General features: G+C 60.8%; 16 non-coding genes across 16 annotated transcripts; 7 read left to right on the top strand and 9 right to left on the bottom strand.

Moving 5' to 3' along the window:
- Positions 1-953: 953 nt before the first annotated feature.
- TRNAG-GCC (transfer RNA glycine (anticodon GCC)) lies at positions 954-1,024 on the top strand. Its single transcript has one exon. It is a non-coding gene; the product is annotated as a tRNA-Gly (tRNA).
- A 5,318-nt stretch (positions 1,025-6,342) lies between these two features.
- Positions 6,343-6,414, bottom strand: TRNAE-CUC (transfer RNA glutamic acid (anticodon CUC)). The gene has a single exon. It is a non-coding gene; the product is annotated as a tRNA-Glu (tRNA).
- Positions 6,415-6,705: 291 nt separating this feature from the next.
- TRNAG-UCC (transfer RNA glycine (anticodon UCC)) lies at positions 6,706-6,777 on the bottom strand. The gene has a single exon. It is a non-coding gene; the product is annotated as a tRNA-Gly (tRNA).
- Positions 6,778-7,487: 710 nt separating this feature from the next.
- TRNAD-GUC (transfer RNA aspartic acid (anticodon GUC)) lies at positions 7,488-7,559 on the bottom strand. Its single transcript has one exon. It is a non-coding gene; the product is annotated as a tRNA-Asp (tRNA).
- A 596-nt stretch (positions 7,560-8,155) lies between these two features.
- TRNAL-CAG (transfer RNA leucine (anticodon CAG)) lies at positions 8,156-8,238 on the top strand. The gene has a single exon. It is a non-coding gene; the product is annotated as a tRNA-Leu (tRNA).
- A 1,056-nt stretch (positions 8,239-9,294) lies between these two features.
- Positions 9,295-9,365, top strand: TRNAG-GCC (transfer RNA glycine (anticodon GCC)). Its single transcript has one exon. It is a non-coding gene; the product is annotated as a tRNA-Gly (tRNA).
- Positions 9,366-14,683: 5,318 nt separating this feature from the next.
- TRNAE-CUC (transfer RNA glutamic acid (anticodon CUC)) lies at positions 14,684-14,755 on the bottom strand. Its single transcript has one exon. It is a non-coding gene; the product is annotated as a tRNA-Glu (tRNA).
- A 291-nt stretch (positions 14,756-15,046) lies between these two features.
- Positions 15,047-15,118, bottom strand: TRNAG-UCC (transfer RNA glycine (anticodon UCC)). Its single transcript has one exon. It is a non-coding gene; the product is annotated as a tRNA-Gly (tRNA).
- A 710-nt stretch (positions 15,119-15,828) lies between these two features.
- Positions 15,829-15,900, bottom strand: TRNAD-GUC (transfer RNA aspartic acid (anticodon GUC)). The gene has a single exon. It is a non-coding gene; the product is annotated as a tRNA-Asp (tRNA).
- Positions 15,901-16,496: 596 nt separating this feature from the next.
- On the top strand, positions 16,497-16,579 carry TRNAL-CAG (transfer RNA leucine (anticodon CAG)). The gene has a single exon. It is a non-coding gene; the product is annotated as a tRNA-Leu (tRNA).
- A 1,056-nt stretch (positions 16,580-17,635) lies between these two features.
- On the top strand, positions 17,636-17,706 carry TRNAG-GCC (transfer RNA glycine (anticodon GCC)). Its single transcript has one exon. It is a non-coding gene; the product is annotated as a tRNA-Gly (tRNA).
- A 5,292-nt stretch (positions 17,707-22,998) lies between these two features.
- On the bottom strand, positions 22,999-23,070 carry TRNAE-CUC (transfer RNA glutamic acid (anticodon CUC)). The gene has a single exon. It is a non-coding gene; the product is annotated as a tRNA-Glu (tRNA).
- Positions 23,071-23,361: 291 nt separating this feature from the next.
- On the bottom strand, positions 23,362-23,433 carry TRNAG-UCC (transfer RNA glycine (anticodon UCC)). Its single transcript has one exon. It is a non-coding gene; the product is annotated as a tRNA-Gly (tRNA).
- Positions 23,434-24,143: 710 nt separating this feature from the next.
- TRNAD-GUC (transfer RNA aspartic acid (anticodon GUC)) lies at positions 24,144-24,215 on the bottom strand. The gene has a single exon. It is a non-coding gene; the product is annotated as a tRNA-Asp (tRNA).
- A 596-nt stretch (positions 24,216-24,811) lies between these two features.
- On the top strand, positions 24,812-24,894 carry TRNAL-CAG (transfer RNA leucine (anticodon CAG)). Its single transcript has one exon. It is a non-coding gene; the product is annotated as a tRNA-Leu (tRNA).
- Positions 24,895-25,950: 1,056 nt separating this feature from the next.
- TRNAG-GCC (transfer RNA glycine (anticodon GCC)) lies at positions 25,951-26,021 on the top strand. The gene has a single exon. It is a non-coding gene; the product is annotated as a tRNA-Gly (tRNA).
- The last annotated feature ends 244 nt before the right edge of the window (positions 26,022-26,265 follow it).

Raw genomic sequence — 26,265 nt, forward strand, 5'->3', positions numbered from 1 at the left:
CAGCTCCCCAGACTCCGGCCCCCTCGACGCGACACCCACACGACGCCTCTCACACGCAGGACCTCCTCAGCCACAGCTGCTCTTCCTGCCCAGTCCTGTGCGCCGGCCTCACGGAAACAGCCCAGGGGGAACCCTCTGGAAACTGCCGTTCAGGACACACGCCCTCCTCGCCTTCGCAGTGCAGGCCTTCGCGGCACTTCTTTCACCCACCTTGGCGCCACAGCGCATGTTCACGCGAGAAGCCGCTGCCCCGGCCGGACCCAGCCACACCCCGGCGCGCTCCCTCAGACGGCTGTCCACGAGCCAGCAGCCACTCGGCCAAAGTGCTCCTCCTCACGACCAACGCACCGGAGCGGGACCCTTCGGGAGAGCGGCCGGCAGGAGCGCAGAAGCCAGGCTCAGACAGCGCTGGTCATTGGCGCGGCGGCGGCGGCGGCGGCGGCGCTCCCAGGCGCCCATGTCCCACACTCGCTGTCTCCTCACAGCCCGAGCTCCCATCCCCTCTCCAGCCTGCTGCCCGCCAACGCCCGGCACGAGCGAGAAAGCCAGGCGCCAGAGGGACTTTGGGCCAGGGCCGGCGGTCGCTGTGAGGAGCGTCGGAGCTCAGCCGCACCTGCCACGCGTCGCCTGCCCTGACTGGAATTCGGGCGCAGGCCAGGCTGGGTCCGGTTCCTGGCTTCCTCCGGCGACACTGACAGTCTGGCGGCGGCCCTGGACGGCAGATTCGGAAGCGCAGGTTGGGCCGAGTCCGCCTCCGTCCCTGCGTCCCTCCTTCCCTCCGACCGCGCCGCGCCCTGGGGGTCCTCCCCGTTCCCCCGGAGCCTCTCCTTCAGGTCACTCACCGCCTCCTGCTCACATGGAGCGGATGTCCATGGGCGAGCAGCGAGCCACCAGTGTCTGGCGGTTGGCGGCGAGCGCCGCTGGGGCGGCGTCGGGCGGCGGCGGCCATCGGTGCATGGGTGGTTCAGTGGTAGAATTCTCGCCTGCCACGCGGGAGGCCCGGGTTCGATTCCCGGCCCATGCAGCGACCCAGTCCCCTTTTGGTCCCGCAGCCCACAGCGGAGCTAGGCTTCCCCTCTCCCACGCTCAAGGCACCTGTCCTACCACAGCATGCTCCCACCCGCAGCCCACCGCCGCACCTTCCCTCTCCTGTCCTGCCCACGCCGGCGCCCCCTACCCTCCGTGGGACGAAAACCCCAACCCCGAGAGCCAAGCCTCCGTGACCTGACGCCTTGCGGGCTCAGCCACTCTCGCGCCCACACACCTTCCTTGTCCCTTTTCTCTTTCTTACCCTGATCCCGCTGGGGTCACACGGTGCACTGGAAGGAATACCCTACACTGGCACCCGCTCGCCCCACCTCTTCACGTTTCACCGCGCTTCCCCGCTCTCTGCCTCACTCTCCCCACACTCGGAAAGTTACACAGTGTTTGCTCAACCAGGAACCGAAAAGCTGCCGCCCCTGGGAGGGCTACATTGCACTCCCCAGGAGTGTCCCCAAAGCGTTATCCTGCACGAGGAATTCCAAAGAGGAATTCCACAATATCAGGGCAGAGTGCACTCTATGTTCACTTTACGTCCCTCAGCCGAAATATTTTTCGAACACCCGCCCGCTCCCCCACCACTAAAACCACCATCACCACCAACACCCCAACAACAAACACCACCCCCTCCCCTGAAGCCCTCCTCCCACCACTGGCACCCCATCTAGCGACACCACCCCCCAGCACCATCAAATCCTACTTTGTCAAGGGTACTGCCCTTGCGTGTGTCCGTTTGGCCTCATTTTTAATTTTTATATTTTTGAATTTTCATTTTAATAGAAGTATAGTTGATTTACAGTATTGTGTTATTTTCAGGGGTACAGTAAACTGATTATCTTTTCTATACATGTGTATATATACGCATATAGATCGTTACTTTCCGTTACAGGTAATTACGAGACGTTGAATATACTTCTCGGTGCTGTACCGTAAATTCTGTTGTTCCTACACGCTAACACCAGCTCCTAATTGATCCCTCGCCTACACGTTCCCCTTGGGTAACTGTAAGTTTGTTCTCTCTCTGTGTGAATCTGTTTCTGTTTTGCACAGAGGTTCACTTGTACTATTGTTTGGATTCCACAAGTATGTATTTTTGTCCTTCTGTCTGACTTATTATACTAGGTTCGGTGCTCTCTAGGTCCATCCGTGTTGCTGCAAATGACAAGATCTCATGCTTTTTTATGGCTGAGTAATATTCCACGAGATTGACTTTAATACATTGAAAATCCCTCTCTCTCTTATCTGTTTTTCTATCGATATCTATCGATCGATCTCTCTATCTTTCTATCTCTCTCTCTACCTATCTATATCTCAAATTTCCTTAAGCCAATCATCCACGGAATGACACCTGGGATTTTTTCCCCTGTCATGGCTATGGCCCACGGTGCTGCTATGAACATTGAGGTGTACGTATCTTTCCCAATTAGAGGTTTTGTCTTTTCCGCATACATACTCAGGATGGGGACGGCTGGATCATATGGTAACTCTCCATTGGTGCCTTCATTGTTGTTTTCATTGTCGTTGAAGTGTAGTTGATTTCTAAGACCGTATTAGTTTCAAGTACACAGCAAAGTGATTCGGTTTAGAATGTATACTGTATTTACAGATTATTTTCCATTATAGGGTATTCCAGGACATTGAAGTATCGTTCCCTGTGTTATTCAGCAAGTCCGTGTTGCTTCTCTATTTTGTACACAGTAGCGTGTATCTGTTAAACACATACTCCTAACTGATACCTCCAATTTTCCCTTTCCACATGCATACCCGTCACTTGGTTATCGATGTCTGCAGAGTGTTTTTCTATTTTGTACATAGACAAATGTCAATTATGTATTAGATTCCACCTGGAATTCGATATCATATAATATTTATCTTGCTCTATATCTGCCTTTCTTCACACAGTGTGATAGACTCTAGGTCCATTCATGTGGCTGCGAATGACAGTATTTCATCGTCCATTGGGGCTGAGTAATATGCGATGGTAGGTTTCTACAGCACATCTTCTTAAGTCCACCGTCCACTCATGGGCCCTTGGGTTCATTCTGGGTCTCGGCTATTGCAAATAGTGCTGCTAGGAAGGTCCTGGAGGAGGGGGGCGGTGCATGTAACCTTTCGAAGTAGAGGTTTCATCTTTCCCACGTAGGTACCCAGCAGTGGGGTTGCTGGATCATATGGTAGCTCTCCTTTGGTGCCTTCATTGTTGTTGTCGTTGTCGTTGAAGTGTAGTTGATTTCCAGTCCTGTATTAGGTCGGGTGTACAGCACAGTCGTTCGGTTTGTATGTATATTGTATTTTCAGATTAGTTTCCTTCATAGGTTATTCCAAGACATTGCAGATCGTTCCCTGTTATTCCGCAAGTCCGTGTTGCTTCTCTATTTTATACACAGTAGCGTGTATCTGTTAATCCCACACTCCTAACTGATCCCTCCAGCCTTCCCTTTCCCCTCGCATAACCGTCAGTTGGTTTTCGATGTCTGTGGAGTGTGTTTCTGTTTTGTCCATAGATTCATGTCTATTATGTTTTAGATTCCACCCGGAAGTGATATTATATAATATTTATATTTCTCAGTCTGACTTACTTCACGTAATTTGATGGACTCTAGTTCCATCCATGTGGCCTCAAATGACAATATTCCATCCTCCTTTATGGCTGAGTGATATTCTACGGTATATTTATGCAACGCATCCTTTTAGATCCTTCGTCCACTCATGGGACTTTGGGTTCATCCCGGGTCTCAGCTATTGCAAATAGTGTTGCTAGGAACGTGGAGGAGGGGTGCGGTACTTGTATATTTTCGAAGCGGAGATTTCATCTTTCCCACATCTATACCCTGCAGTGGGGTTGCTGGATCATATGGTAACTCTCCTTTGAAGCCTCTTTACTTCTCGACCTCATCCTCACATGCCACTCTCCCCAACCACATCCCCTAAGCTCCACACGCCACCACACACCCCGCCACACACACACACACACACACATACACACACACACACACACACACACACACACACACACACACACACACACAGACCTGAGACTTGGCGGATTGAAGGTGTTTCCTGATGAGAGGTTACCTTCGTTTCTGGGGCTGTAGAATGCCCCACTCAATTCAGACCTCGCCTAGACTCTGACTCCTATCCTTGTTTCTCTCCTTCCCTTGCCTGCTTCCTACACTGCTGCCCCAGCCCCAGCCCCCTGGTTAGCCTGACCACCTCAAAGCACAGCCCACCTGTCTCGCCCTCTCACCCACCGCCCCGCTGAGGTCCTCTCCCACCATCGTCCTCGTACCACAGCCCACTCACCCCCCCTGCTTGCTATCTGCCCTTCCTCGAAGACTCCAGGCTCGCTCCCCTCTACCCGCCACCAGCCCCTAGTTCCCCAGCCCCTCTCTCACACATCCGGTGCAGAAGACTCACTTCTGCCACTCCTGGCCTCCCACGGGCTCCTCAGACCCACTCCTACTCCATGGCCACCCTCTTCCCTACATCGGACCCACCCGCACACCGCACGCAATTGGGGGGCCAAGGGCAACCGCGGGCCCAAGCTTCGGCAGAGCCCCTGCCTGAGTGGCCAACTACTCTCCTAGCCAGTTCCCCGCAAGCCCCACTCTTTTCCTTCGCACCTGCACTCCACCCAGTGCCCTGGACTCGTCCTGCCACCTCCCAACCCGAGGCTCAAGGCCGGCCCTTCTCTATGGGGTCGTCTGGCTCCGTTCCCTAAGCCTCGTGGTGTGGCCCCCAACCACGGCGACAAACACCTTCACCCCGTACTCTCGCCCACCCACACTCACCCCGAACACACCCACAAGGGCGTTGACGAAAGCGCCTGCGGTGATGGGATGCACCCATATGCCGACAGGGGCTCCCTTCCACAGGGGAACCGGCTTGCTCTAAATCCAGCGACTATACTGCTGCCGCCAAACGCTGCAGCTCATCGGCTGTCCACTCTGCCTCTGAAGGAAACAAGCTGTGAACCGCACACCAAACCCTTTGCTGACAGACGCGCCCAAGCCTGGCCTGAGAGGAGACCGAGGTCGGTGATTCACCATGGCCAGAATCCATAGGAGAAGGTGAAGACAGGCTGAAGAGAGGGATGGAGTCCATCCAATAATAGATAGTAACGTGGGAATGGGGAATATTAGAAGTCATAGCCAGGTGAGGGGTGCATGTGTGTGTGTGTGTGTGTGTGTGTGACTCTGGTGTGTGTGTATGTGTGTGTGTGTGTGTGCGCGCGCGCGCGTGTGCGTGTGTGTGTGTGTGTTTGCTGTTAGTGGAGGGGGAGGTATCGTCGGTAACGTTCTTGCCTCTCTGTGACAGGACTGAGAGTACCGGTAATGCAATCCGAATACCATGTTGGCTGGTAGTCCACCCTGCCACGCATCTGTCTCCACACCCTGCCACTTGCATAGCTAAAGTTTCCCGGGCGGCATCCGGTTTCTGCCTGCTTTCTCACCTCCACTGCCCTTTCGACCAACTACAAGCACGTGGCCAGGTTCCTTTTCACACCTCCGCCTCCCGGCAGCCTGTCTGCTCCCCTGCGCGGTTCAAGACCCCCGCGTCCTTGAAGGCCAACGACAGGCCCATGGGCTTCGAGGGCAGCCCAGGAGCTGGCACGCAGCAGGTAAGCCATCGGGACTGGTCGCTGGCTTGAAAGGAGACGTAAGGGACGGCCAGTCCCGGCAAGTGGCCCAACTTGGAGACGGAGGGCCCTCTCCCGCGCCTTCCGCTTTCCGTCGACGCGGCCACCAGTGATGCCGCCAACCACCACCACCGCCGCCGCCGCCACAACCTGCAGCGCCATCGCCAGCACCCTGTCCACCACGGCCACCAGCACCGTCACCAGCAGCACCAGCAGCACCAGCAGCACCACCAGCACAAGCAGCAGCACCACCGCCTGAGCTGGGAAGAGAGGGTGGCTTGTCAGCCGCGAGGATTGTGGTGGCGGAAGCAGTGCCGCTTGAGAGTCCAAGCACGCTCGTGGCCACGGCTGCGCCGGCCAGTCGTGTTTGGGGCTGGGGCAAGCGTCGGAGCAGGAGTCGTCGCCGAAGGCCTCGAGTGGGTGGGCGCGCGAGGCCGAAAGTTTTGGCGGGGCACGAGGGTGGAGGTTGCACGCCAGGGCCTGGGGCTGCAGGTGGAGGGTACCGGGTGGCTCTTGTCGGGGCGCTGAGGTCACGGGGCGGGGGAGAAGGAGCGGACGAGTTGGCTTGGCGCGTGGGCTAAAAGGGGGGTGGTGGTGGGGTGGGGGCGGAGTGTTTGTGGACGCGCTGGGGAGGTTGGTAGGCGGAGAGGAAGAAGAAATGCTTCCCTGACCGGGAATCGAACCCGGGCCGCGGCGGTGAGAGCGCCGAATCCTAACCACTAGACCACCAGGGAGCGTCGGGCTCCGCGTCGGGCCTGCCTCTGCTCGACCCAGCCACTGGGCGCTGCCTTGGCGCCAAGGCCCGGCCTTTCCACGTCCAGCCGCCCTCCGCCCCTGGCAAGCCACGTGCCCTAGCGTTCTTCCTGCTTGCTGGCACCCTCAAAACACTGCGCGCCTCCTTCCCGCACACGCGCGAGAAGCCGCAGGCCACCTAGCTCCCTCTTTTCTGCGCCCAGCTCCCAGCTCTCCCTCACGGGCCCCGGGCGGGAGGGCCGGCCGTGGAGCTCGGCAAAAGATGGGCCCGCTGCGTTGGCCGGGAATCGAACCCGGGTCAACTGCTTGGAAGGCAGCTATGCTCACCACTATACCACCAACGCTGCACAGCCCGGGCCGCCCCGACACGCCGGCCCCGGGCTCGCCGGAGCGCGGTCTCGCCGCCGCCGCCGCTGCCCCTGCGGCGGCCGGGCGCAGCCCGGCCCCGACGCCCCGTCCGCCAGCAGCTCTGCGCTGCGTCAGGCGCCACCGTCGGCCGCCCCGGGCGCCTCAAGCGCTCCAGCCCTACGCAGCTGCCCTCGCCCCCGGCCCGAACGCTTCTGGGGCGGGGGGCGGGGTGGGGGCGCGCTGTCGCTGCCTTGCTGCTGCCGGGCCCTCGGCTGCACGCCGCGGCCCGACCCCTCCGCGGGCACGCCACCTCTGGTTCCCCGCTCGCCAAAGCCCTTCTCCAACGGCTGTTGGGCGAGGCCACTCCCCGGCACCGAAAGGGGACGGGACTCATCCGCCCCACACCCGTCCCGGCAGCCGTGAAGCTGTGCAGGTGTGCGTCGCGTCGCAAGGAGCCCACTGCGGCAGCCACTGTGGGCGGGCCGCAATGTCGTCGGGCGCTTGTGGGGTCGAGAGGAGGCCCTCGCTCGGCCGTGGCGCCCGAGCGCCCGGCGAGGAGGACGGGCAAGGGGTTGCAGGGGTGGAGGGCTGGAGGCGGTCGAGGGTGGGCAGGCCCCGCTGGAGGGCGGAGGGACGAGAAGAAGGGCCGTTGGGGCCAGGCGGCTGGACAGAGAGCGGCGCCAGCCACCAAAAAGGGGCGTGTGGCCTCCCCGTCGGGGAATCGAACCCCGGTCTCCCGCGTGACAGGCGGGGATACTCACCACTATACTAACGAGGACGGCGGCGGCCACGCGGGCGCCCGACTGCTCTCCGGCTGCCTGCAGTCGCCTACCCCCTGCCCTCGGCCCTCTGCCCACCACGGGCGCCCGCCACGTGCCCGACCCGACCCGACCCGACCCGACACCACACCAAACGCGTCATGCAAGGAGGCAGCCCGGGACCCCGCCAGGGACACGGATCCGCGTGGCGCTGGAAACTCCCAGTGCGCGCTGCCTATAGCCCCCGACGCCAGGATCGCGCCGGGAGGAGGGGGCCCGAGGGGGCCGGAGAGCTCAAGCAAGGCTGTGAGGAGGAGGTGGGCGCTCGCCGTGCCACGTCCCGGGAGAAGAGGCGGAGGGGTGGGCGCGGCCGGCGGCAGAAGCTGGCCGGACGCGGCACACGGCTGGGTCCCGGGCCAGGGGTGGGCGAGGGGGCGGCGGCGGCGGAGCCGGGCGCGACGGCTGGCCTCGCTGCCCCGTTGGCCGGCGCGCGCCCGGTCCGTCGCGCAGCCGGACGGCCGCCCCCTGGCGCAGAGCACCGCGTCGGGCCAAGGGCATCGGTGTCCGCGTCGCGTCGGGTCCCAGCCAGCCGAGCGGCGACGCGCCCAGGCCCGCCGTCAGGATGGCCGAGCGGTCTAAGGCGCTGCGTTCAGGTCGCAGTCTCCCCTGGAGGCGTGGGTTCGAATCCCACTCCTGACAAGCCAGCCTTTTTTGGCCCGCCCAACAAATGCTGCACCCGGCCCGTCCCGGGCCTGGACAACACCCTACCGCCTCACACTCCGTTCCTGCCTCGCACTCTTGCCAGCTCCCCAGACTCCGGCCCCCTCGACGCGACACCCACACGACGCCTCTCACACGCAGGACCTCCTCAGCCACAGCTGCTCTTCCTGCCCAGTCCTGTGCGCCGGCCTCACGGAAACAGCCCAGGGGGAACCCTCTGGAAACTGCCGTTCAGGACACATGCCCTCCTCGCCTTCGCAGTGCAGGCCTTCGCGGCACTTCTTTCACCCACCTTGGCGCCACAGCGCATGTTCACGCGAGAAGCCGCTGCCCCGGCCGGACCCAGCCACACCCCGGCGCGCTCCCTCAGACGGCTGTCCACGAGCCAGCAGCCACTCGGCCAAAGTGCTCCTCCTCACGACCAACGCACCGGAGCGGGACCCTTCGGGAGAGCGGCCGGCAGGAGCGCAGAAGCCAGGCTCAGACAGCGCTGGTCATTGGCGCGGCGGCGGCGGCGGCGGCGGCGCTCCCAGGCGCCCATGTCCCACACTCGCTGTCTCCTCACAGCCCGAGCTCCCATCCCCTCTCCAGCCTGCTGCCCGCCAACGCCCGGCACGAGCGAGAAAGCCAGGCGCCAGAGGGACTTTGGGCCAGGGCCGGCGGTCGCTGTGAGGAGCGTCGGAGCTCAGCCGCACCTGCCACGCGTCGCCTGCCCTGACTGGAATTCGGGCGCAGGCCAGGCTGGGTCCGGTTCCTGGCTTCCTCCGGCGACACTGACAGTCTGGCGGCGGCCCTGGACGGCAGATTCGGAAGCGCAGGTTGGGCCGAGTCCGCCTCCGTCCCTGCGTCCCTCCTTCCCTCCGACCGCGCCGTGCCCTGGGGGTCCTCCCCGTTCCCCCGGAGCCTCTCCTTCAGGTCACTCACCGCCTCCTGCTCACATGGAGCGGATGTCCATGGGCGAGCAGCGAGCCACCAGTGTCTGGCGGTTGGCGGCGAGCGCCGCTGGGGCGGCGTCGGGCGGCGGCGGCCATCGGTGCATGGGTGGTTCAGTGGTAGAATTCTCGCCTGCCACGCGGGAGGCCCGGGTTCGATTCCCGGCCCATGCAGCGACCCAGTCCCCTTTTGGTCCCGCAGCCCACAGCGGAGCTAGGCTTCCCCTCTCCCACGCTCAAGGCACCTGTCCTACCACAGCATGCTCCCACCCGCAGCCCACCGCCGCACCTTCCCTCTCCTGTCCTGCCCACGCCGGCGCCCCCTACCCTCCGTGGGACGAAAACCCCAACCCCGAGAGCCAAGCCTCCGTGACCTGACGCCTTGCGGGCTCAGCCACTCTCGCGCCCACACACCTTCCTTGTCCCTTTTCTCTTTCTTACCCTGATCCCGCTGGGGTCACACGGTGCACTGGAAGGAATACCCTACACTGGCACCCGCTCGCCCCACCTCTTCACGTTTCACCGCGCTTCCCCGCTCTCTGCCTCACTCTCCCCACACTCGGAAAGTTACACAGTGTTTGCTCAACCAGGAACCGAAAAGCTGCCGCCCCTGGGAGGGCTACATTGCACTCCCCAGGAGTGTCCCCAAAGCGTTATCCTGCACGAGGAATTCCAAAGAGGAATTCCACAATATCAGGGCAGAGTGCACTCTATGTTCACTTTACGTCCCTCAGCCGAAATATTTTTCGAACACCCGCCCGCTCCCCCACCACTAAAACCACCATCACCACCAACACCCCAACAACAAACACCACCCCCTCCCCTGAAGCCCTCCTCCCACCACTGGCACCCCACCTAGCGACACCACCCCCCAGCACCATCAAATCCTACTTTGTCAAGGGTACTGCCCTTGCGTGTGTCCGTTTGGCCTCATTTTTAATTTTTATATTTTTGAATTTTCATTTTAATAGAAGTATAGTTGATTTACAGTATTGTGTTATTTTCAGGGGTACAGTAAACTGATTATCTTTTCTATACATGTGTATATATACGCATATAGATCGTTACTTTCCGTTACAGGTAATTACGAGACGTTGAATATACTTCTCGGTGCTGTACCGTAAATTCTGTTGTTCCTACACGCTAACACCAGCTCCTAATTGATCCCTCGCCTACACGTTCCCCTTGGGTAACTGTAAGTTTGTTCTCTCTCTGTGTGAATCTGTTTCTGTTTTGCACAGAGGTTCACTTGTACTATTGTTTGGATTCCACAAGTATGTATTTTTGTCCTTCTGTCTGACTTATTATACTAGGTTCGGTGCTCTCTAGGTCCATCCGTGTTGCTGCAAATGACAAGATCTCATGCTTTTTTATGGCTGAGTAATATTCCACGAGATTGACTTTAATACATTGAAAATCCCTCTCTCTCTTATCTGTTTTTCTATCGATATCTATCGATCGATCTCTCTATCTTTCTATCTCTCTCTCTACCTATCTATATCTCAAATTTCCTTAAGCCAATCATCCACGGAATGACACCTGGGATTTTTTCCCCTGTCATGGCTATGGCCCACGGTGCTGCTATGAACATTGAGGTGTACGTATCTTTCCCAATTAGAGGTTTTGTCTTTTCCGCATACATACTCAGGATGGGGACGGCTGGATCATATGGTAACTCTCCATTGGTGCCTTCATTGTTGTTTTCATTGTCGTTGAAGTGTAGTTGATTTCTAAGACCGTATTAGTTTCAAGTACACAGCAAAGTGATTCGGTTTAGAATGTATACTGTATTTACAGATTATTTTCCATTATAGGGTATTCCAGGACATTGAAGTATCGTTCCCTGTGTTATTCAGCAAGTCCGTGTTGCTTCTCTATTTTGTACACAGTAGCGTGTATCTGTTAAACACATACTCCTAACTGATACCTCCAATTTTCCCTTTCCACATGCATACCCGTCACTTGGTTATCGATGTCTGCAGAGTGTTTTTCTATTTTGTACATAGACAAATGTCAATTATGTATTAGATTCCACCTGGAATTCGATATCATATAATATTTATCTTGCTCTATATCTGCCTTTCTTCACACAGTGTGATAGACTCTAGGTCCATTCATGTGGCTGCGAATGACAGTATTTCATCGTCCATTGGGGCTGAGTAATATGCGATGGTAGGTTTCTACAGCACATCTTCTTAAGTCCACCGTCCACTCATGGGCCCTTGGGTTCATTCTGGGTCTCGGCTATTGCAAATAGTGCTGCTAGGAAGGTCCTGGAGGAGGGGGGCGGTGCATGTAACCTTTCGAAGTAGAGGTTTCATCTTTCCCACGTAGGTACCCAGCAGTGGGGTTGCTGGATCATATGGTAGCTCTCCTTTGGTGCCTTCATTGTTGTTGTCGTTGTCGTTGAAGTGTAGTTGATTTCCAGTCCTGTATTAGGTCGGGTGTACAGCACAGTCGTTCGGTTTGTATGTATATTGTATTTTCAGATTAGTTTCCTTCATAGGTTATTCCAAGACATTGCAGATCGTTCCCTGTTATTCCGCAAGTCCGTGTTGCTTCTCTATTTTATACACAGTAGCGTGTATCTGTTAATCCCACACTCCTAACTGATCCCTCCAGCCTTCCCTTTCCCCTCGCATAACCGTCAGTTGGTTTTCGATGTCTGTGGAGTGTGTTTCTGTTTTGTCCATAGATTCATGTCTATTATGTTTTAGATTCCACCCGGAAGTGATATTATATAATATTTATATTTCTCAGTCTGACTTACTTCACGTAATTTGATGGACTCTAGTTCCATCCATGTGGCCTCAAATGACAATATTCCATCCTCCTTTATGGCTGAGTGATATTCTACGGTATATTTATGCAACGCATCCTTTTAGATCCTTCATCCACTCATGGGACTTTGGGTTCATCCCGGGTCTCAGCTATTGCAAATAGTGTTGCTAGGAACGTGGAGGAGGGGTGCGGTACTTGTATATTTTCGAAGCGGAGATTTCATCTTTCCCACATCTATACCCTGCAGTGGGGTTGCTGGATCATATGGTAACTCTCCTTTGAAGCCTCTTTACTTCTCGACCTCATCCTCACATGCCACTCTCCCCAACCACATCCCCTAAGCTCCACACGCCACCACACACCCCGCCACACACACACACACACACACATACACACACACACACACACACACACACACACACACACACACACACACACAGACCTGAGACTTGGCGGATTGAAGGTGTTTCCTGATGAGAGGTTACCTTCGTTTCTGGGGCTGTAGAATGCCCCACTCAATTCAGACCTCGCCTAGACTCTGACTCCTATCCTTGTTTCTCTCCTTCCCTTGCCTGCTTCCTACACTGCTGCCCCAGCCCCAGCCCCCTGGTTAGCCTGACCACCTCAAAGCACAGCCCACCTGTCTCGCCCTCTCACCCACCGCCCCGCTGAGGTCCTCTCCCACCATCGTCCTCGTACCACAGCCCACTCACCCCCCCTGCTTGCTATCTGCCCTTCCTCGAAGACTCCAGGCTCGCTCCCCTCTACCCGCCACCAGCCCCTAGTTCCCCAGCCCCTCTCTCACACATCCGGTGCAGAAGACTCACTTCCGCCACTCCTGGCCTCCCACGGGCTCCTCAGACCCACTCCTACTCCATGGCCACCCTCTTCCCTACATCGGACCCACCCGCACACCGCACGCAATTGGGGGGCCAAGGGCAACCGCGGGCCCAAGCTTCGGCAGAGCCCCTGCCTGAGTGGCCAACTACTCTCCTAGCCAGTTCCCCGCAAGCCCCACTCTTTTCCTTCGCACCTGCACTCCACCCAGTGCCCTGGACTCGTCCTGCCACCTCCCAACCCGAGGCTCAAGGCCGGCCCTTCTCTATGGGGTCGTCTGGCTCCGTTCCCTAAGCCTCGTGGTGTGGCCCCCAACCACGGCGACAAACACCTTCACCCCGTACTCTCGCCCACCCACACTCACCCCGAACACACCCACAAGGGCGTTGACGAAAGCGCCTGCGGTGATGGGATGCACCCATATGCCGACAGGGGCTCCCTTCCACAGGGGAACCGGCTTGCTCTAAATCCAGCGACTATACTGCTGCCGCCAAACGCTGCAGCTCATCGGCTGTCCACTCTGCCTCTGAAGGAAACAAGCTGTGAACCGCACACCAAACCCTTTGCTGACAGACGCGCCCAAGCCTGGCCTGAGAGGAGACCGAGGTCGGTGATTCACCATGGCCAGAATCCATAGGAGAAGGTGAAGACAGGCTGAAGAGAGGGATGGAGTCCATCCAATAATAGATAGTAACGTGGGAATGGGGAATATTAGAAGTCATAGCCAGGTGAGGGGTGCATGTGTGTGTGTGTGTGTGTGTGTGACTCTGGTGTGTGTGTATGTGTGTGTGTGTGTGTGTGTGCGCGCGCGCGTGTGCGTGTGTGTGTGTGTGTTTGCTGTTAGTGGAGGGGGAGGTATCGTCGGTAACGTTCTTGCCTCTCTGTGACAGGACTGAGAGTACCGGTAATGCAATCCGAATACCATGTTGGCTGGTAGTCCACCCTGCCACGCATCTGTCTCCACACCCTGCCACTTGCATAGCTAAAGTTTCCCGGGCGGCATCCGGTTTCTGCCTGCTTTCTCACCTCCACTGCCCTTTCGACCAACTACAAGCACGTGGCCAGGTTCCTTTTCACACCTCCGCCTCCCGGCAGCCTGTCTGCTCCCCTGCGCGGTTCAAGACCCCCGCGTCCTTGAAGGCCAACGACAGGCCCACGGGCTTCGAGGGCAGCCCAGGAGCTGGCACGCAGCAGGTAAGCCATCGGGACTGGTCGCTGGCTTGAAAGGAGACGTAAGGGACGGCCAGTCCCGGCAAGTGGCCCAACTTGGAGACGGAGGGCCCTCTCCCGCGCCTTCCGCTTTCCGTCGACGCGGCCACCAGTGATGCCGCCAACCACCACCACCGCCGCCGCCGCCACAACCTGCAGCGCCATCGCCAGCACCCTGTCCACCACGGCCACCAGCACCGTCACCAGCAGCACCAGCAGCACCAGCAGCACCACCAGCACAAGCAGCAGCACCACCGCCTGAGCTGGGAAGAGAGGGTGGCTTGTCAGCCGCGAGGATTGTGGTGGCGGAAGCAGTGCCGCTTGAGAGTCCAAGCACGCTCGTGGCCACGGCTGCGCCGGCCAGTCGTGTTTGGGGCTGGGGCAAGCGTCGGAGCAGGAGTCGTCGCCGAAGGCCTCGAGTGGGTGGGCGCGCGAGGCCGAAAGTTTTGGCGGGGCACGAGGGTGGAGGTTGCACGCCAGGGCCTGGGGCTGCAGGTGGAGGGTACCGGGTGGCTCTTGTCGGGGCGCTGAGGTCACGGGGCGGGGGAGAAGGAGCGGACGAGTTGGCTTGGCGCGTGGGCTAAAAGGGGGGTGGTGGTGGGGTGGGGGCGGAGTGTTTGTGGACGCGCTGGGGAGGTTGGTAGGCGGAGAGGAAGAAGAAATGCTTCCCTGACCGGGAATCGAACCCGGGCCGCGGCGGTGAGAGCGCCGAATCCTAACCACTAGACCACCAGGGAGCGTCGGGCTCCGCGTCGGGCCTGCCTCTGCTCGACCCAGCCACTGGGCGCTGCCTTGGCGCCAAGGCCCGGCCTTTCCACGTCCAGCCGCCCTCCGCCCCTGGCAAGCCACGTGCCCTAGCGTTCTTCCTGCTTGCTGGCACCCTCAAAACACTGCGCGCCTCCTTCCCGCACACGCGCGAGAAGCCGCAGGCCACCTAGCTCCCTCTTTTCTGCGCCCAGCTCCCAGCTCTCCCTCACGGGCCCCGGGCGGGAGGGCCGGCCGTGGAGCTCGGCAAAAGATGGGCCCGCTGCGTTGGCCGGGAATCGAACCCGGGTCAACTGCTGGGAAGGCAGCTATGCTCACCACTATACCACCAACGCTGCACAGCCCGGGCCGCCCCGACACGCCGGCCCCGGGCTCGCCGGAGCGCGGTCTCGCCGCCGCCGCCGCTGCCCCTGCGGCGGCCGGGCGCAGCCCGGCCCCGACGCCCCGTCCGCCAGCAGCTCTGCGCTGCGTCAGGCGCCACCGTCGGCCGCCCCGGGCGCCTCAAGCGCTCCAGCCCTACGCAGCTGCCCTCGCCCCCGGCCCGAACGCTTCTGGGGCGGGGGGCGGGGTGGGGGCGCGCTGTCGCTGCCTTGCTGCTGCCGGGCCCTCGGCTGCACGCCGCGGCCCGACCCCTCCGCGGGCACGCCACCTCTGGTTCCCCGCTCGCCAAAGCCCTTCTCCAACGGCTGTTGGGCGAGGCCACTCCCCGGCACCGAAAGGGGACGGGACTCATCCGCCCCACACCCGTCCCGGCAGCCGTGAAGCTGTGCAGGTGTGCGTCGCGTCGCAAGGAGCCCACTGCGGCAGCCACTGTGGGCGGGCCGCAATGTCGTCGGGCGCTTGTGGGGTCGAGAGGAGGCCCTCGCTCGGCCGTGGCGCCCGAGCGCCCGGCGAGGAGGACGGGCAAGGGGTTGCAGGGGTGGAGGGCTGGAGGCGGTCGAGGGTGGGCAGGCCCCGCTGGAGGGCGGAGGGACGAGAAGAAGGGCCGTTGGGGCCAGGCGGCTGGACAGAGAGCGGCGCCAGCCACCAAAAAGGGGCGTGTGGCCTCCCCGTCGGGGAATCGAACCCCGGTCTCCCGCGTGACAGGCGGGGATACTCACCACTATACTAACGAGGACGGCGGCGGCCACGCGGGCGCCCGACTGCTCTCCGGCTGCCTGCAGTCGCCTACCCCCTGCCCTCGGCCCTCTGCCCACCACGGGCGCCCGCCACGTGCCCGACCCGACCCGACCCGACCCGACACCACACCAAACGCGTCATGCAAGGAGGCAGCCCGGGACCCCGCCAGGGACACGGATCCGCGTGGCGCTGGAAACTCCCAGTGCGCGCTGCCTATAGCCCCCGACGCCAGGATCGCGCCGGGAGGAGGGGGCCCGAGGGGGCCGGAGAGCTCAAGCAAGGCTGTGAGGAGGAGGTGGGCGCTCGCCGTGCCACGTCCCGGGAGAAGAGGCGGAGGGGTGGGCGCGGCCGGCGGCAGAAGCTGGCCGGACGCGGCACACGGCTGGGTCCCGGGCCAGGGGTGGGCGAGGGGGCGGCGGCGGCGGAGCCGGGCGCGACGGCTGGCCTCGCTGCCCCGTTGGCCGGCGCGCGCCCGGTCCGTCGCGCAGCCGGACGGCCGCCCCCTGGCGCAGAGCACCGCGTCGGGCCAAGGGCATCGGTGTCCGCGTCGCGTCGGGTCCCAGCCAGCCGAGCGGCGACGCGCCCAGGCCCGCCGTCAGGATGGCCGAGCGGTCTAAGGCGCTGCGTTCAGGTCGCAGTCTCCCCTGGAGGCGTGGGTTCGAATCCCACTCCTGACAAGCCAGCCTTTTTTGGCCCGCCCAACAAATGCTGCACCCGGCCCGTCCCGGGCCTGGACAACACCCTACCGCCTCACACTCCGTTCCTGCCTCGCACTCTTGCCAGCTCCCCAGACTCCGGCCCCCTCGACGCGACACCCACACGACGCCTCTCACACGCAGGACCTCCTCAGCCACAGCTGCTCTTCCTGCCCAGTCCTGTGCGCCGGCCTCACGGAAACAGCCCAGGGGGAACCCTCTGGAAACTGCCGTTCAGGACACATGCCCTCCTCGCCTTCGCAGTGCAGGCCTTCGCGGCACTTCTTTCACCCACCTTGGCGCCACAGCGCATGTTCACGCGAGAAGCCGCTGCCCCGGCCGGACCCAGCCACACCCCGGCGCGCTCCCTCAGACGGCTGTCCACGAGCCAGCAGCCACTCGGCCAAAGTGCTCCTCCTCACGACCAACGCACCGGAGCGGGACCCTTCGGGAGAGCGGCCGGCAGGAGCGCAGAAGCCAGGCTCAGACAGCGCTGGTCATTGGCGCGGCGGCGGCGGCGGCGGCGGCGCTCCCAGGCGCCCATGTCCCACACTCGCTGTCTCCTCACAGCCCGAGCTCCCATCCCCTCTCCAGCCTGCTGCCCGCCAACGCCCGGCACGAGCGAGAAAGCCAGGCGCCAGAGGGACTTTGGGCCAGGGCCGGCGGTCGCTGTGAGGAGCGTCGGAGCTCAGCCGCACCTGCCACGCGTCGCCTGCCCTGACTGGAATTCGGGCGCAGGCCAGGCTGGGTCCGGTTCCTGGCTTCCTCCGGCGACACTGACAGTCTGGCGGCGGCCCTGGACGGCAGATTCGGAAGCGCAGGTTGGGCCGAGTCCGCCTCCGTCCCTGCGTCCCTCCTTCCCTCCGACCGCGCCGTGCCCTGGGGGTCCTCCCCGTTCCCCCGGAGCCTCTCCTTCAGGTCACTCACCGCCTCCTGCTCACATGGAGCGGATGTCCATGGGCGAGCAGCGAGCCACCAGTGTCTGGCGGTTGGCGGCGAGCGCCGCTGGGGCGGCGTCGGGCGGCGGCGGCCATCGGTGCATGGGTGGTTCAGTGGTAGAATTCTCGCCTGCCACGCGGGAGGCCCGGGTTCGATTCCCGGCCCATGCAGCGACCCAGTCCCCTTTTGGTCCCGCAGCCCACAGCGGAGCTAGGCTTCCCCTCTCCCACGCTCAAGGCACCTGTCCTACCACAGCATGCTCCCACCCGCAGCCCACCGCCGCACCTTCCCTCTCCTGTCCTGCCCACGCCGGCGCCCCCTACCCTCCGTGGGACGAAAACCCCAACCCCGAGAGCCAAGCCTCCGTGACCTGACGCCTTGCGGGCTCAGCCACTCTCGCGCCCACACACCTTCCTTGTCCCTTTTCTCTTTCTTACCCTGATCCCGCTGGGGTCACACGGTGCACTGGAAGGAATACCCTACACTGGCACCCGCTCGCCCCACCTCTTCACGTTTCACCGCGCTTCCCCGCTCTCTGCCTCACTCTCCCCACACTCGGAAAGTTACACAGTGTTTGCTCAACCAGGAACCGAAAAGCTGCCGCCCCTGGGAGGGCTACATTGCACTCCCCAGGAGTGTCCCCAAAGCGTTATCCTGCACGAGGAATTCCAAAGAGGAATTCCACAATATCAGGGCAGAGTGCACTCTATGTTCACTTTACGTCCCTCAGCCGAAATATTTTTCGAACACCCGCCCGCTCCCCCACCACTAAAACCACCATCACCACCAACACCCCAACAACAAACACCACCCCCTCCCCTGAAGCCCTCCTCCCACCACTGGCACCCCACCTAGCGACACCACCCCCCAGCACCATCAAATCCTACTTTGTCAAGGGTACTGCCCTTGCGTGTGTCCGTTTGGCCTCATTTTTAATTTTTATATTTTTGAATTTTCATTTTAATAGAAGTATAGTTGATTTACATTATTGTGTTATTTTCAGGGGTACAGTAAACTGATTATCTTTTCTATACATGTGTATATATACGCATATAGATCGTTACTTTCCGTTACAGGTAATTACGAGACGTTGAATATAATTCTCGGTGCTGTGCCATAAATCCTGTTATTCGTACCCGCTAATACCAGCTCCTAATTGATCCCTCGCGTACACGTTCCCCTTGGGTAACAGTAAGGCTGTTCTCTCTATCTGTCAATCTGTTCCTGTTTTGCACAGAGGTTAACTTGTACTATTGTTTGGATTCCACATATATGTATTTTGGTCCTTCTGTCTGACTTATTATACGAGGTTCGGTGCTAGCTAGATCCATCCGTGTTACTGCAAATGACAAGCTCTCATGCTTTTTATGGCTGAGTAATATTCCATGAGATTGATTTTAATACATTGAAAATCTCTCTCTCTCTTATCTGTTTTTCTATCGATATCTATCGATCGATCTCTCTATCTTTCTATCTCTCTCTCTACCTATCTATATCTCAAATTTCCTTAAGCCAATCATCCACGGAATGACACCTGGGATTTTTTCCCCTGTCATGGCTATGGCCCACGGTGCTGCTATGAACATTGAGGTGTACGTATCTTTCCCAATTAGAGGTTTTGTCTTTTCCGCATACATACTCAGGATGGGGACGGCTGGATCATATGGTAACTCTCCATTGGTGCCTTCATTGTTGTTTTCATTGTCGTTGAAGTGTAGTTGATTTCTAAGACCGTATTAGTTTCAAGTACACAGCAAAGTGATTCGGTTTAGAATGTATACTGTATTTACAGATTATTTTCCATTATAGGGTATTCCAGGACATTGAAGTATCGTTCCCTGTGTTATTCAGCAAGTCCGTGTTGCTTCTCTATTTTGTACACAGTAGCGTGTATCTGTTAAACACATACTCCTAACTGATACCTCCAATTTTCCCTTTCCACATGCATACCCGTCACTTGGTTATCGATGTCTGCAGAGTGTTTTTCTATTTTGTACATAGACAAATGTCAATTATGTATTAGATTCCACCTGGAATTCGATATCATATAATATTTATCTTGCTCTATATCTGCCTTTCTTCACACAGTGTGATAGACTCTAGGTCCATTCATGTGGCTGCGAATGACAGTATTTCATCGTCCATTGGGGCTGAGTAATATGCGATGGTAGGTTTCTACAGCACATCTTCTTAAGTCCACCGTCCACTCATGGGCCCTTGGGTTCATTCTGGGTCTCGGCTATTGCAAATAGTGCTGCTAAGAAGTCCTTGAGGAGGGGGGCGGTGCATGTAACCTTTCGAAGTAGAGGTTTCATCTTTCCCACGTAGGTACCCAGCAGTGGGGTTGCTGGATCATATGGTAGCTCTCCTTTGGTGCCTTCATTGTTGTTGTCGTTGTCGTTGAAGTGTAGTTGATTTCCAGTCCTGTATTAGGTCGGGTGTACAGCACAGTCGTTCGGTTTGTATGTATATTGTATTTTCAGATTAGTTTCCTTCATAGGTTATTCCAAGACATTGCAGATCGTTCCCTGTTATTCCGCAAGTCCGTGTTGCTTCTCTATTTTATACACAGTAGCGTGTATCTGTTAATCCCACACTCCTAACTGATCCCTCCAGCCTTCCCTTTCCCCTCGCATAACCGTCAGTTGGTTTTCGATGTCTGTGGAGTGTGTTTCTGTTTTGTCCATAGATTCATGTCTATTATGTTTTAGATTCCACCCGGAAGTGATATTATATAATATTTATATTTCTCAGTCTGACTTACTTCACGTAATTTGATGGACTCTAGTTCCATCCATGTGGCCTCAAATGACAATATTCCATCCTCCTTTATGGCTGAGTGATATTCTACGGTATATTTATGCAACGCATCCTTTTAGATCCTTCGTCCACTCATGGGACTTTGGGTTCATCCCGGGTCTCAGCTATTGCAAATAGTGTTGCTAGGAACGTGGAGGAGGGGTGCGGTACTTGTATATTTTCGAAGCGGAGATTTCATCTTTCCCACATCTATACCCTGCAGTGGGGTTGCTGGATCATATGGTAACTCTCCTTTGAAGCCTCTTTACTTCTCGACCTCATCCTCACATGCCACTCTCCCCAACCACATCCCCTAAGCTCCACACGCCACCACACACCCCGCCACACACACACACACACACACACACACACACACACACACACACACACAGACCTGAGACTTGGCGGATTGAAGGTGTTTCCTGATGAGAGGTTACCTTCGTTTCTGGGGCTGTAGAATGCCCCACTCAATTCAGACCTCGCCTAGACTCTGACTCCTATCCTTGTTTCTCTCCTTCCCTTGCCTGCTTCCTACACTGCTGCCCCAGCCCCAGCCCCCTGGTTAGCCTGACCACCTCAAAGCACAGCCCACCTGTCTCGCCCTCTCACCCACCGCCCCGCTGGGGTCCTCTCCCACCATCGTCCTCGTACCACAGCCCACTCACCCCCCCTGCTTGCTATCTGCCCTTCCTCGAAGACTCCAGGCTCGCTCCCCTCTACCCGCCACCAGCCCCTAGTTCCCCAGCCCCTCTCTCACACATCCGGTGCAGAAGACTCACTTCCGCCACTCCTGGCCTCCCACGGGCTCCTCAGACCCACTCCTACTCCATGGCCACCCTCTTCCCTACATCGGACCCACCCGCACACCGCACGCAATTGGGGGGCCAAGGGCAACCGCGGGCCCAAGCTTCGGCAGAGCCCCTGCCTGAGTGGCCAACTACTCTCCTAGCCAGTTCCCCGCAAGCCCCACTCCTCTCCTTCGCACCTGCGCTCCACCCAGTGCCCTGGACTCGTCCTGCCACCTCCCAACCCGAGGCTCAAGGCCGGCCCTTCTCTATGGGGTCGTCTGGCTCCGTTCCCTAAGCCTCGTGGTGTGGCCCCCAACCACGGCGACAAACACCTTCACCCCGTACTCTCGCCCACCCACACTCACCCCGAACACACCCACAAGGGCGTTGACAAAAGCGCCTGCGGTGATGGGATGCACCCATATGCCGACAGGGGCTCCCTTCCACAGGGGAACCGGCTTGGTCTAAATCCAGCGACTATACTGCTGCCGCCAAACGCTGCAGCTCATCGGCTGTCCACTCTGCCTCTGAAGGAAACAAGCTGTGAACCGCACACCAAACCCTTTGCTGACAGACGCGCCCAAGCCTGGCCTGAGAGGAGACCGAGGTCGGTGATTCACCATGGCCAGAATCCATAGGAGAAGGTGAAGACAGGCTGAAGAGAGGGATGGAGTCCATCCAATAATAGATAGTAACGTGGGAATGGGGAATATTAGAAGTCATAGCCAGGTGAGGGGTGCATGTGTGTGTGTGTGTGTGTGTGTGACTCTGGTGTGTGTGTATGTGTGTGTGTGTGTGTGTGTGCGCGCGCGCGTGTGCGTGTGTGTGTGTGTGTTTGCTGTTAGTGGAGGGGGAGGTATCGTCGGTAACGTTCTTGCCTCTCTGTGACAGGACTGAGAGTACCGGTAATGCAATCCGAATACCATGTTGGCTGGTAGTCCACCCTGCCACGCATCTGTCTCCACACCCTGCCACTTGCATAGCTAAAGTTTCCCGGGCGGCATCCGGTTTCTGCCTGCTTTCTCACCTCCACTGCCCTTTCGACCAACTACAAGCACGTGGCCAGGTTCCTTTTCACACCTCCGCCTCCCGGCAGCCTGTCTGCTCCCCTGCGCGGTTCAAGACCCCCGCGTCCTTGAAGGCCAACGACAGGCCCACGGGCTTCGAGGGCAGCCCAGGAGCTGGCACGCAGCAGGTAAGCCATCGGGACTGGTCGCTGGCTTGAAAGGAGACGTAAGGGACGGCCAGTCCCGGCAAGTGGCCCAACTTGGAGACGGAGGGCCCTCTCCCGCGCCTTCCGCTTTCCGTCGACGCGGCCACCAGTGATGCCGCCAACCACCACCACCGCCGCCGCCGCCACAACCTGCAGCGCCATCGCCAGCACCCTGTCCACCACGGCCACCAGCACCGTCACCAGCAGCACCAGCAGCACCAGCAGCACCACCAGCACAAGCAGCAGCACCACCGCCTGAGCTGGGAAGAGAGGGTGGCTTGTCAGCCGCGAGGATTGTGGTGGCGGAAGCAGTGCCGCTTGAGAGTCCAAGCACGCTCGTGGCCACGGCTGCGCCGGCCAGTCGTGTTTGGGGCTGGGGCAAGCGTCGGAGCAGGAGTCGTCGCCGAAGGCCTCGAGTGGGTGGGCGCGCGAGGCCGAAAGTTTTGGCGGGGCACGAGGGTGGAGGTTGCACGCCAGGGCCTGGGGCTGCAGGTGGAGGGTACCGGGTGGCTCTTGTCGGGGCGCTGAGGTCACGGGGCGGGGGAGAAGGAGCGGACGAGTTGGCTTGGCGCGTGGGCTAAAAGGGGGGTGGTGGTGGGGTGGGGGCGGAGTGTTTGTGGACGCGCTGGGGAGGTTGGTAGGCGGAGAGGAAGAAGAAATGCTTCCCTGACCGGGAATCGAACCCGGGCCGCGGCGGTGAGAGCGCCGAATCCTAACCACTAGACCACCAGGGAGCGTCGGGCTCCGCGTCGGGCCTGCCTCTGCTCGACCCAGCCACTGGGCGCTGCCTTGGCGCCAAGGCCCGGCCTTTCCACGTCCAGCCGCCCTCCGCCCCTGGCAAGCCACGTGCCCTAGCGTTCTTCCTGCTTGCTGGCACCCTCAAAACACTGCGCGCCTCCTTCCCGCACACGCGCGAGAAGCCGCAGGCCACCTAGCTCCCTCTTTTCTGCGCCCAGCTCCCAGCTCTCCCTCACGGGCCCCGGGCGGGAGGGCCGGCCGTGGAGCTCGGCAAAAGATGGGCCCGCTGCGTTGGCCGGGAATCGAACCCGGGTCAACTGCTTGGAAGGCAGCTATGCTCACCACTATACCACCAACGCTGCACAGCCCGGGCCGCCCCGACACGCCGGCCCCGGGCTCGCCGGAGCGCGGTCTCGCCGCCGCCGCCGCTGCCCCTGCGGCGGCCGGGCGCAGCCCGGCCCCGACGCCCCGTCCGCCAGCAGCTCTGCGCTGCGTCAGGCGCCACCGTCGGCCGCCCCGGGCGCCTCAAGCGCTCCAGCCCTACGCAGCTGCCCTCGCCCCCGGCCCGAACGCTTCTGGGGCGGGGGGCGGGGTGGGGGCGCGCTGTCGCTGCCTTGCTGCTGCCGGGCCCTCGGCTGCACGCCGCGGCCCGACCCCTCCGCGGGCACGCCACCTCTGGTTCCCCGCTCGCCAAAGCCCTTCTCCAACGGCTGTTGGGCGAGGCCACTCCCCGGCACCGAAAGGGGACGGGACTCATCCGCCCCACACCCGTCCCGGCAGCCGTGAAGCTGTGCAGGTGTGCGTCGCGTCGCAAGGAGCCCACTGCGGCAGCCACTGTGGGCGGGCCGCAATGTCGTCGGGCGCTTGTGGGGTCGAGAGGAGGCCCTCGCTCGGCCGTGGCGCCCGAGCGCCCGGCGAGGAGGACGGGCAAGGGGTTGCAGGGGTGGAGGGCTGGAGGCGGTCGAGGGTGGGCAGGCCCCGCTGGAGGGCGGAGGGACGAGAAGAAGGGCCGTTGGGGCCAGGCGGCTGGACAGAGAGCGGCGCCAGCCACCAAAAAGGGGCGTGTGGCCTCCCCGTCGGGGAATCGAACCCCGGTCTCCCGCGTGACAGGCGGGGATACTCACCACTATACTAACGAGGACGGCGGCGGCCACGCGGGCGCCCGACTGCTCTCCGGCTGCCTGCAGTCGCCTACCCCCTGCCCTCGGCCCTCTGCCCACCACGGGCGCCCGCCACGTGCCCGACCCGACCCGACCCGACCCGACACCACACCAAACGCGTCATGCAAGGAGGCAGCCCGGGACCCCGCCAGGGACACGGATCCGCGTGGCGCTGGAAACTCCCAGTGCGCGCTGCCTATAGCCCCCGACGCCAGGATCGCGCCGGGAGGAGGGGGCCCGAGGGGGCCGGAGAGCTCAAGCAAGGCTGTGAGGAGGAGGTGGGCGCTCGCCGTGCCACGTCCCGGGAGAAGAGGCGGAGGGGTGGGCGCGGCCGGCGGCAGAAGCTGGCCGGACGCGGCACACGGCTGGGTCCCGGGCCAGGGGTGGGCGAGGGGGCGGCGGCGGCGGAGCCGGGCGCGACGGCTGGCCTCGCTGCCCCGTTGGCCGGCGCGCGCCCGGTCCGTCGCGCAGCCGGACGGCCGCCCCCTGGCGCAGAGCACCGCGTCGGGCCAAGGGCATCGGTGTCCGCGTCGCGTCGGGTCCCAGCCAGCCGAGCGGCGACGCGCCCAGGCCCGCCGTCAGGATGGCCGAGCGGTCTAAGGCGCTGCGTTCAGGTCGCAGTCTCCCCTGGAGGCGTGGGTTCGAATCCCACTCCTGACAAGCCAGCCTTTTTTGGCCCGCCCAACAAATGCTGCACCCGGCCCGTCCCGGGCCTGGACAACACCCTACCGCCTCACACTCCGTTCCTGCCTCGCACTCTTGCCAGCTCCCCAGACTCCGGCCCCCTCGACGCGACACCCACACGACGCCTCTCACACGCAGGACCTCCTCAGCCACAGCTGCTCTTCCTGCCCAGTCCTGTGCGCCGGCCTCACGGAAACAGCCCAGGGGGAACCCTCTGGAAACTGCCGTTCAGGACACATGCCCTCCTCGCCTTCGCAGTGCAGGCCTTCGCGGCACTTCTTTCACCCACCTTGGCGCCACAGCGCATGTTCACGCGAGAAGCCGCTGCCCCGGCCGGACCCAGCCACACCCCGGCGCGCTCCCTCAGACGGCTGTCCACGAGCCAGCAGCCACTCGGCCAAAGTGCTCCTCCTCACGACCAACGCACCGGAGCGGGACCCTTCGGGAGAGCGGCCGGCAGGAGCGCAGAAGCCAGGCTCAGACAGCGCTGGTCATTGGCGCGGCGGCGGCGGCGGCGGCGGCGCTCCCAGGCGCCCATGTCCCACACTCGCTGTCTCCTCACAGCCCGAGCTCCCATCCCCTCTCCAGCCTGCTGCCCGCCAACGCCCGGCACGAGCGAGAAAGCCAGGCGCCAGAGGGACTTTGGGCCAGGGCCGGCGGTCGCTGTGAGGAGCGTCGGAGCTCAGCCGCACCTGCCACGCGTCGCCTGCCCTGACTGGAATTCGGGCGCAGGCCAGGCTGGGTCCGGTTCCTGGCTTCCTCCGGCGACACTGACAGTCTGGCGGCGGCCCTGGACGGCAGATTCGGAAGCGCAGGTTGGGCCGAGTCCGCCTCCGTCCCTGCGTCCCTCCTTCCCTCCGACCGCGCCGTGCCCTGGGGGTCCTCCCCGTTCCCCCGGAGCCTCTCCTTCAGGTCACTCACCGCCTCCTGCTCACATGGAGCGGATGTCCATGGGCGAGCAGCGAGCCACCAGTGTCTGGCGGTTGGCGGCGAGCGCCGCTGGGGCGGCGTCGGGCGGCGGCGGCCATCGGTGCATGGGTGGTTCAGTGGTAGAATTCTCGCCTGCCACGCGGGAGGCCCGGGTTCGATTCCCGGCCCATGCAGCGACCCAGTCCCCTTTTGGTCCCGCAGCCCACAGCGGAGCTAGGCTTCCCCTCTCCCACGCTCAAGGCACCTGTCCTACCACAGCATGCTCCCACCCGCAGCCCACCGCCGCACCTTCCCTCTCCTGTCCTGCCCACGCCGGCGCCCCCTACCCTCCGTGGGACGAAAACCCCAACCCCGAGAGCCAAGCCTCCGTGACCTGACGCCTTGCGGGCTCAGCCACTCTCGCGCCCACACACCTTC

Source organism: Camelus dromedarius, chromosome 23 (assembly GCF_036321535.1).
Source record: "Camelus dromedarius isolate mCamDro1 chromosome 23, mCamDro1.pat, whole genome shotgun sequence".
Classification (NCBI taxonomy): domain Eukaryota; kingdom Metazoa; phylum Chordata; class Mammalia; order Artiodactyla; family Camelidae; genus Camelus; species Camelus dromedarius.